This window comes from Coregonus lavaretus (genome assembly GCF_964263955.1).
Source record: "Coregonus lavaretus genome assembly, chromosome: 31".
Classification (NCBI taxonomy): Eukaryota; Metazoa; Chordata; class Actinopteri; order Salmoniformes; family Salmonidae; genus Coregonus; species Coregonus lavaretus.
This window is the reverse complement of record NC_140018.1, coordinates 14,811,751-14,822,260: the sequence shown is the minus strand read 5'-3', so window position 1 is coordinate 14,822,260 and position 10,510 is coordinate 14,811,751.

Sequence of the window (10,510 nt, the reverse complement as noted above, 5' to 3'; positions counted from 1 at the left end):
GTTTTGTCTAGTTATTCGACTGGTAATATTGTAATTGCAGACTAACTGTACCAAGCCTAGGATACCAGCAGAGCTTTTAAGCACAACGGACCGGATTTATAGCGACGGCGTGATGTTTGTGCAGGTTTGGAAGTCATGCTGTACATGTGTAGGCGCTTAATTTGATCACTCTTTTGTTGGTGAAAATGTTCCTGCACCACAGGAAATGCAGATGAGCTTTGTGATTTATATAAATTCACTGAAAACTCGCACTAACAAACGGTTATATTAACAGTATTGCACTTTTCATGGAGCCTAATTTTGGACAGCTAATCGCCTAACCACCGGCACCGATCAAGCAACATTATGGACTAAACGTTCAAATCCTGTGGCTGCAGGCTTATTTTGCTGCGGCAATACTGGTCAAATTAAGATCCTACACCTGCAATTGGTCAGAAGGGTCTGAGTGTACCAATTTAGTGTAGATAGTGCAGCCCTGGTTCAGTGTGTGAGGGGGCAAGTCTCAGCCCTTTTTTTTTTGTTTAATGGATATGACCTAAACCCTCTTATGAATCTCAGCCCATGTTTAATGGATATGACCTAAACCCTCCTATGAATCTAGAGTTGAATCTAGAGTGGACCAACTGTATGTTTTACTCTGTCTTTGTCTCTTTTTCTCACCCTCCCTCCCTCTCTCTCTCTTTTAGTCAGTGTCTCTCTATTGCACTCCCCTCACCCTTACTTTCCTTTTCTCTCGCTTTCTCTCTTTCTTTCCCACCTTCCTTCCTCTCTATGCATCGCACGTTCTTCTTGACTTGTCAAAAGACTCCAAAATTGTCAAAGACTCCAGCCACCCTAGTCATAGACTGTTCTCTCTGCTACCGCACGGCAAGCGGTACCGGAGTGCCAAGTCTAGGTCCAAAAGACTTCTCAACAGCTTCTACCCCCAAGCCATAAGACTCCTGAACAGCTAATCATGGCTACCCGGACTATTTGCACTGCCCCCCCACCCCATCCTTTTTACGCTGCTGCTACTCTGTTAAGTATTTATGCATAGTCACTTTAACTCTACCCACATGTACATATTACCTCAACTACCTCAACTAGCCGGTGCCCCCGCACATTGACTCTGCAACGGTAACCCCCTGTATATATAGCCTCCCTACTGTCACTTTATTTTACTGTATATATAGCCTCCCTACTGTCACTTTATTTTACTTCTGCTCTTTTTTTCTCAACACTTTTTTTGTTGTTGTTTTATTCTTACTTTTTTTTGTTTAAAATAAATGCACTGTTGGTTAAGGGCTGTAAGTAAGCATTTCACTGTAATGTCTGCACCTGTTGTATTCGGCGCATGTGACCAATAAAATTTGATTTGATTTGATTTGATTTGACGGGTTCAGCCACAAGCCATTCTGCTCATTCGCCTTTTCTCCCTCTCTCTCTCTTTTTTTTTCTCTCTCTCTCTCTCTCTCTCTCTCTCTTCTCTCTCTCTCTCTCTCTCTCTCTCTCTCTCTCTCTCTCTCTCCCTCTTACTCTCTCTCTCTCTATATCCATATCCCTTTATCAATGTGTTATTCCTCCCAAAGCAAGCCTGTAACTGAGAGCTGGATTGTCCCGCTAAAATTAGACGTGCCTGGCCCCATCTAGCCCAATCCCAAACCAATCCCTAGCCCCTACTGCTAGGTCATGTTGATCTACAGCATGCCACCATATTGCCTTCCACAACTTCCAGGACTGCCAGGGGAGTCAGTAAGGGCCTATGGGTAGGGGATGGGTTTGGGACTGGGACATTACAGTATATATCTTCAATTACAGGCCCTTTGACCACTCCTTCACATAACTACTATAATACTGCTTCATGTGTACATTTCTTATGGTCTCAGACATTCAAATGAATTCATATATACTATGAATATTACTATATATACTGAACAAAAATAGTGTTGGTCCCATTTTTCATGAGCTGAAATAAAAGATCCCAGAAATGTTCCATACACATGAAAAGCTTGTTTCTCTCAAATTTCTCCATTGCCAAGATAATCCCTCCACCTGACAGGTGTAGCATGTCAAGAAGCTGATTAAACAGCATGATCATTACACAGGTGCACCTTGTGAAGGGGACAATAAAAAGCCACTCTAAAATGTGCAGTTTTTTAACACAACACAATGCCACAGATGTCTCAAGTTTTGAGGGAGCGTGCAATGGCATGCTGACTGCAGGAATGTCCAACAGAGCTGTTGCCAGAGAATTGAATGTTCATTTCTCTACCATAAGCCGCCTCCAGCCCAGGACCTCCACGTCCGGCTTCTTCACCTGTGGGATCATCTGAGGAGGGGGAGGGGGGGGTGCTGAGGAGTATTTCTGTCTGTAATAAAGCCTTTTTGTGGGAAAAAACTCATTCTGATTAGCTGGGCCTGGCTCCCCAGTGGGTGGACCTGGCTCCCAAGTGGGTGGGCCTATCCCCTCCCAGGCCCACCCATGGCTGTGCCTCTGCCCAGTTATGTGAAATCCATAGATTAGGGCCTAATTAATTTATTTCAATTGACTGATTTCCTTCTGTGAAGTGTAACTCAGTAAAATATTTGAAATTGTTGCATGTTGCGTTTATATTTTTGTTAAGGATAATTATTATTTAGTATTCCAATCACTCATTGTTTCAGTAACTAATCAAAATATTTGTTTTCAGTACTTACTAAAATATCTCCCCCAGACACATAGCTTCCCTCTTGTAGCTGTCTGGAACAGGCAAACTGCCTTAGCATTGTTTGGATGTAGTGGATTACCAGGTGGTTGAACTGTGCACCTCAGCAAATAGCCATTGTCAAATAGATGGATCTGTTGAAGGGGGGGGGGGTGTAATAGATGGAGCTTTCAGCTGTTGTTTATGGGTAAACTAGTGTGGTGCACCGTGATGAGCACAGCTCACGTTGAGAGGGTGGTGTAGCTGTGATTCACTGGTTTACTGTTACTGGGCTCAAGTGAAGGTGAGAGTGTGGTTTAGGTGTTCCTGGGGCAGTAACTAACAGCCAGCAGCCCTGTACTTTACTCTACTGTGTGTGGACTTGCATAATAAATAAAATATGTCAGAGGAGATTATTTATACAGGGAGCATATTAGACAAATGAATCACCGCTCTGTGTGTGTGTGTGAGATTGAGTGTGTGTGTGAGATTGAGTGTGTGTGTGTGTGTGTGTCTGTGTGGGTGTGTGTGCATGTTAGTGTGTTTGTTTGTATGTGTGCGTGCGTATGTGCATGCATATGTGTATGCGTGAGTTTGTGCACGTGTGTGTGTTTGTTGATTTTCGAGGGCATTATATGCCCCATAGCTCTCTCTGCCATATCTGTCATTGGGCTGTGATAAGAAGCTCCTCTCTCTCTCACTGTGGAAGACTGGCTGTGCACTGTTGCAGTAGATGGTTAGATGCCCTGTTAGATTCTCTCTCTCTCTCTCTCTCTCTCAATTAAATAGACTTTATTGACATGGCAAGTTAAATTACTTACATTTTCAAAGTATGCATATAATACAAAATGGTGGGACCAACAGCAATAAGGCATCAATAATAATAATAGTAGTAGTGGAAATGGGATTACCATTAACAGCAACTACAACAACAATATTAATGAGAATAACAATACATTAAAGCAATAGTAGTAGGTCAGTCTCAACATGACTGAGAAGCCACATGACATGGTATGAAAGCCAAAACAAAACCAAAATGGGAAATATTATTGACATTACATTGCATTTTTCACTGGCTGTCCCTCAGGTTGTGGCAGGAGGACACATTTTTGGCTGCCAAATATCTCTCTCTCTCTCTCTCCCTCCTTGCTTCTCTCTTTCCCTGCTTCACTCTCTCACTCTCTCGCTCTCTCTCCTCTTCCTTGCCTCCATATTTGTTGATCTCCCTTCTCCCTGCCCTGCTTCCCTCTCTGTCTACCTCTTTGTCTCTCTGAGCTGTGGTAGCAGGCAGCAGAGTAGCAGACTCTGTGCCTCCCCCTCCCTGGCAGGGTGATGTATGACTGGGCATGTTTGACGTCAGTCCCGGGCTGGCGTCACAGACCTCCACACTCACAGCCTTTTTTCCTTCTCTCGCTCTTTCCTGCTCTCGTTCTTTCCTTCTCTCGCTCTTTCTTGCTCTCGTTCTTTCCTTCTCTCGCTCTTTCCTGCTCTCGTTCTTTCCTGCTCTCGTTCTTTCTCTCTCTGGCTGTCCTCCTACTCTTTGTTCTCTCTCTTGCTGTTTTTCCATCTCCCTCTCTAGATCTTTCTATTCGGTTCTCTCCTCCCTGTCCTCTGTATTTCCACACATATTGCTCACTATACTGTATGTCTGCTGCAGAGAGACGAGAGAGAGCCTGAGAAAATGAGTTTTGATCAGTCAGGGAAATAAAAGTGCTGGAAACATGTTTGCTCACTATTTAAAAATAAGATAGAGAACAAACTATAGGATCAAAAATAAATGAGTTTTGGCGCTGGTACAGCCAACTGGCGCGAGCTAGTGCTACCTAACAAAAAAATACTTGGAGTCAAAGTATCGATTATAATATTGTCCAAAATAATATTGCGATGTGTAACTGTATTGATTTTTGTATCGAGCTTTATCTCTAACCAAACAGAGAATAGGCGTTGTGATGCAATTTTAAGGTTTATATTTTGTCCTTATATTTGAGACAGAGCACAACCCCCCAAAAGGTAAATGGTACCTTCCAAGGGCATATTCTTCCGATCTGAACATATGCTTTCGAAGGACACCATTTACCTTTCTCAGACCTGAAACATTCAGCATACTGTCTTACTGCTGTTTCTTTTTAAGACAACAAGTTAACTCTGAGAAGAAGTGTTTAATGTCCACTATTTTCTGTCTTTGACCATGGTTTGATGTCGTTGTACAGCCAACCATTTTCACGAGGCAGTCTGTCTGTGTGCTTTTCGATAATATGCTTTCTTAGAGAAAGGGAACAAGAACAGTTTGAAAAGCACAACCTTAAATCCTGCCCTTTTTTGGGGGCCAAAATATTTGGTTGCAGGCAACCTTTGGAATTAGTTTTCAATTAAATCACTTTTAGTTCTCATCCTGGACTAAGGCGTCCAGATCATTCTACTGTTCTCATCCTGGACTAAAGCATCCAGATCATTCTACTGTTCTCAGCCTGGACTAAAGCATCCAGATCATTCTACTGTTCTCATCCTGGACTAAAGCATCCAGATCATTCTACTGTTCTCATCCTGGACTAAAGCATCCAGATCATTCTACTGTTCTCATCCTGGACTAAAGCATCCAGATCATTATACTGTTCTCATCCTGGACTAAAGCGTCCAGATCATTCTACTGTTCTCATCCTGGACTAAAGCATCCAGATCATTATACTGTTCTTATCCTGGACTAAAGCGTCCAGATCATTCTACAGTTCTCATCCTGGACTAAAGCGTCCAGATCCTTCTACTGTTCTCGTCCTGGACTAAAGCGTCCAGATAATTCTACTGTTCTCATCCTGGACTAAAGCATCCAGATCATTCTACTGTTCTCATCCTGGACTAAAGCATCCAGATCATTCTACTGTTCTCATCCTGGACTAAAGCATCCAGATCATTCTACTGTTCTCATCCTGGACTAAAGCATCCAGATCATTCTACTCAGATCATTCTACAGTTCACTTCGTGGACTAAAGCGTCCAGATCATTCTACCGATTCTACTCTGCAGGGGGTCTCTCTCTCTGCAAGGGGTCTCTCTCTCTCTGTCTCTTCCCCTTTTATGTCCCTCTCTCTCTCATTTTTTTTGTATGTGTGTGAGAGATCGAGGAGGGTGGAGATATTTGTCTGCGTATGTGCTATGTGCATGTGTGATGTACAGTTTTTTTGTTAGTGAATCAGATGAGTGATGTGTGTAAGCATGTGGTTATATGTTCTGTTCTGGTGCAGGTAAGGCTGTAGTTTAGTGTTGCCCTGACCAGTTTATACAATTATATTCCTGCCCATAGCAGCCTGTGATGCAAGAGATTTTAACAGGCAAGTTTAGCTGGAGATATTAGCTGGATGCTCTACTTGCTTGCTTTTCTCTCCTCTCTGATTGTCATGTGTTACGCCTATCTGCGTAACTGCGTAAAAACTGCACCACCTCTCTTCCTCTCTTCCACTCTGCCTGCACAGGAATTATTGGTAGGATAAATACACATCATCAGTGAGCTCACTCATACAGGCCTTCATTAGAGGAAGCTCTTTATCTTCAATATTTCCCCTTCTCTCTCTCTCTCTCTCTCTCTCTCTCTCTCTCTCTCTCTCTCTCTCTCTTCCTGCTCCCCCTGCTCCTTTATTATACTGTACGTCTGGATATCTCTCTCCTCCTCCTCCTCCATCCATCCATCCATCCATCTATCCATCGTTCTTTTTCTTGCACCCACACATGCGTGCACTCTCTCCCACTTCCTTCTCCCCCAATTCCTTCTCTCTCTGTCTCTCTCTAGGTCGGAGGGAGATGTCATTCTGTTGTGTTGTTTGTTTCTCTGCAGCTCCAGATGATCTTCCTTTGCCATTTATTTAAATATTTATTTATTTTCTCCATGAACACATCATATCTCTCCAGAAAACAACTTGCAAGGGTAGACATACTTTGGTGAATTATATAGGAAATGCCTCGCTATATCTTCAAGGTAGATAGACAACTGTACTTTGGTGTTTACTATGGGTGGACAGTCGAATGGCTCTCACCTGTCCATTGCTGTCATGACAGAAAATCAGAGCAAGACACAGGCTGTTCTGTTTCAAGCCCATCTAAGGACTGAAACCTATGGGAACCAAAGAATTTCCATGTTGTTCACTCAGGTTAGCGTTGGCTGGTATGCAGGATGGCTGTCACCTTGACATGTCTTTGTGGACCTGTATCTGTCCCTATCAAGTGAATAATGAAAGATAAAGAATAGATGATTCTGTGAATATTGTGTGGTTCTATCTCCTTTATTACCCCTTCCACCTTAGTTTCCATTGGTTGATTCTTTGACGGAGAGCCTATCAGGTTTGGTCGTCCAGGTGTGGAGTGCTACTGTCAACATGAGAGTGGAGCAGCCGTCATCTCGCTACAGTTTCTCATCAACGAGGTGAGTGATGTGGAGAGAAATACACACCACACCCACCACCAGACCTCCTCTAATGACACGCTCTCTCTCTCGTTCTCTAACCTTCCAAAGTCCAAACCCCTCTCTATCTCCTTTTCTCTCCCCCGACTCCAAAACACTTAAAACACTCCTGTATCTATATAGTGTGTGTGTGTGTGTGTGTGTGTGCGTGTGCATGTCTTTGTGACCCAGCAGCTGCAGTACAACCTGTAAGAGCTCTCTCACTTTCTGCTTGAAATTCAGCCTCTTTCACTAGGGGATTGAGCACACCATTGCAAGTTTGTTTGTGCATTCTGTACTACTGATTAGCTGTGTAAATTCTGTCTTCTTCATCCATGCCACAGGGGGCGCTGGTGAGTGCTCTGGCAGACGACAGCGTGCACCTCTGGAACCTGAGGCAGAGGAGGCCCGCCATCCTCCACTCACTCAAGTTCAACAGAGAGAGGTAAGAAACCTTGAACCTTGTAGGTTTCTCTCTCCCTCTTTCTCTCTTTCTCATTATCTCTCTCTCACTCCCTCGCTCTCTTTCTCTCTCTCTCTCGCTCTGATTATGTATTTTTCAATTTCTGCTTTTACTGCAGCATTCAGCAGATGACAACAGCAGACAGTTTAGTAATGTGTTTAGTAGTGTGTTGCGTGCCCCTGTCTATTCACTGGCAGTGGTCATTTTGTAAATAAACTGAAGAAGTATCATATGGCAGACGTGTGTAGAGGTGTCTGTCAGTCCTGTCCTGCCCCAGTGTTACGAACCCCGTGGCTTTAAACGTCTAGGGTGGATGGAGAAGAGACCCGTAACATAATTCATGCAAATTATAAGCGTGACATGGAACAGTGAGAACAAAAACTACACAACAACCATAAACTACCGTCAAACATAAAAGGTTTATTGCTGAACACACGGTAAAGGTTTGGGAAAAAGGGCTGAGCAGGACCCAAGAAATGAAACAATAGTGTAAAAGAAATCTAAACTGATCTTGCCTGCCTCAAGAACCGCTAAGCTACTGCTAATCATACAAAAGTACAGTGGGTGGTCCGCTCAGGTCTAACTAGTGTTTTTAGACAGATTTCTTCCTACGGGTAATGTACGCCCAAGGGCAACTTGCTTAAACTCCCCTTTTCCCAGAAACACACAAAGTTAACAAACAGAGTAACCAGCAAATGAGTGAGTACACAAAACACAGGACACCACAGTATCCATACTCACATACGAAAAGTAGTCTAACAAAGTTACCAAACAGAGTAACCAGCAACTTAGTGAGTAAACAAAACACAGGACACCACAGTATCCATACTCACATACGGAAATAGTCTCTAACAACAAACACAACTGACCGGCTTTTAAACAATGGGATGTGTGATTGAAAAACCAGCAACAGGTGGTGCAATGCAGAGGAATGTTCACTGATTGGTCCACCTTAGCAAGCAGCAGCCACCTCAACGACCACCAATCAGGAACATACAGGACACCTGTGATTAGGGCAGAAGGAGAGGAAAAACACAAAAAGACACAGGATACCTGTATCCGTAACACTCCCACCCTTACAAGAGCAAACCACAATGGGTTGCGACACACGTACCATCACAACACCCAAAATTCAAAGATCAACAGCATCCTGACGGGATAACAAAAAAAACCTAGATCTTTAAACACGAGACAAAGCATCTGCCAACACATTATCCGACCCCTTTTTGTGGCGGATCTCCAAATTATAATTTTGCACTACAAGTGCCCAACGCATAAGGCGTTGGTTCTGGTTGTACATCCGGTGGAGAAAAACTAAGGGGTTATGGTCAGTATACACTATCACTGGTAATGCACTGGAACCAACATAAACTTCAAAGTACTGCAGAGCTAACAACAAAGCTAGAGCTTCTTGTTCAATGGTGGAATAGTTTGTCTGACATTTGTTCAATTTCCGTGAAAAATAACAGACAGGATGGTCCACTCCACTCTGGTCCTGCTGCAGTAGAACAGCACCAGCTTACCAGAGGTAGCACCCGAACTATCCTCTGGGTCACACTCTCTGAATAGAATCGTGTTCGACAAATCTATCACTTCACCCACTTGTCGTGCTTGAGCACGTGTGACAGCACAAGCGGGGAACACATCTGGATAACCCTGTGCCAGCTCCTCGGAGAGAGACTGGTCACTTTTATCCAATACGGGTATCACCTTTCCTCCGGCAATATCGTTGCCCATTATAAATGTCACACCTTTTACTGGCAACATAGGACGTACGCCAACTCTGAACAATCCACTGACTAACTCAGAGTGTACGTTCACAAAGTGCAATGGCACTGGGACAAATCCCATTTCAATTCCTTGTACTAACACACTGGAACCACAATATGTATTATTGGACAAGGGCAACACATCAGATAGTATGAACGACTGCGCCGCACCAGTATCTCTGAGGATTCTAACTGGACGCTGAGACGCTTCGTCATCTGATATAGAAACAAACCCCTCAAAAATGAACGGTTCATAACTGTGATCTGGGACAGGGACTTTCAAACCACATTCACTATGAGGCCTCTGTCTTGATTCCGGCCTTACAACCGTACGAATCAGCCCAACACCCGTTGGCGGCCTGGCGTGCTGAGGCATCCCCTGTTTGCGTTTAAGCAGAAAGCAATCATTAACCATATGTCCCACCTTATGACAATAGAAACAGTGACGCACATCTTTTGGGCGTGCTGGATGTACTGCTGGTCGACTAGGACTAAAAGTTAGCAACTCCGCAGCCCTGCTCTCCGTACGAGCCGAAAACACGCTCTTATGCGTCAACACAAACTCGTCTGCCAATACAGACGCTTCCGACAGTGAGGATACTTTCTGTTCGTTCAGATAAACTACAATGCGTTCGGGTAAGCAATTTTTAAACTCTTCTAACAAGATTAACTCCCGTAGAGAGTTAAAATCAGTTACTTTACTAGCACTGTGCCATTTGTCAAACAGATTTCCTTTGTCTCTAGCAAACTCCACATAAGTCTGAGGAGGAGACTTTTTATGAGACCTAAATCTCTGTCGATATGCCTCAGGAACAAGCTCATAGGCACGAAGAACAGTAGCTTTGACCACGTCATGATTCAAGCTGTCTTCAAGAGGTAGTGCTGACAGAACCTCTTGGGCTTTACCTGTTAATTTACACTGAAGTAATAGGCACCATACCTCTTCGGGCCATTTCAATGCTCCCGCTATACGTTCAAAAACACTGAAATAGGAATCAACCTCTGACTCCCTAAACACAGGTACCAAGGTGATCTGTCTACTAATATCAAAAGTAGCAGACGACACAGCTGGAGAGGATGGCTCACTAGCAGGCATAGTATGAGCAGAGACTAACCTCGCTGTTTCTGCCTCCAGTTCCATTTTACGCACCTCCAGTTCCATCTTACGCGTCTCCAGTTCTTGATCA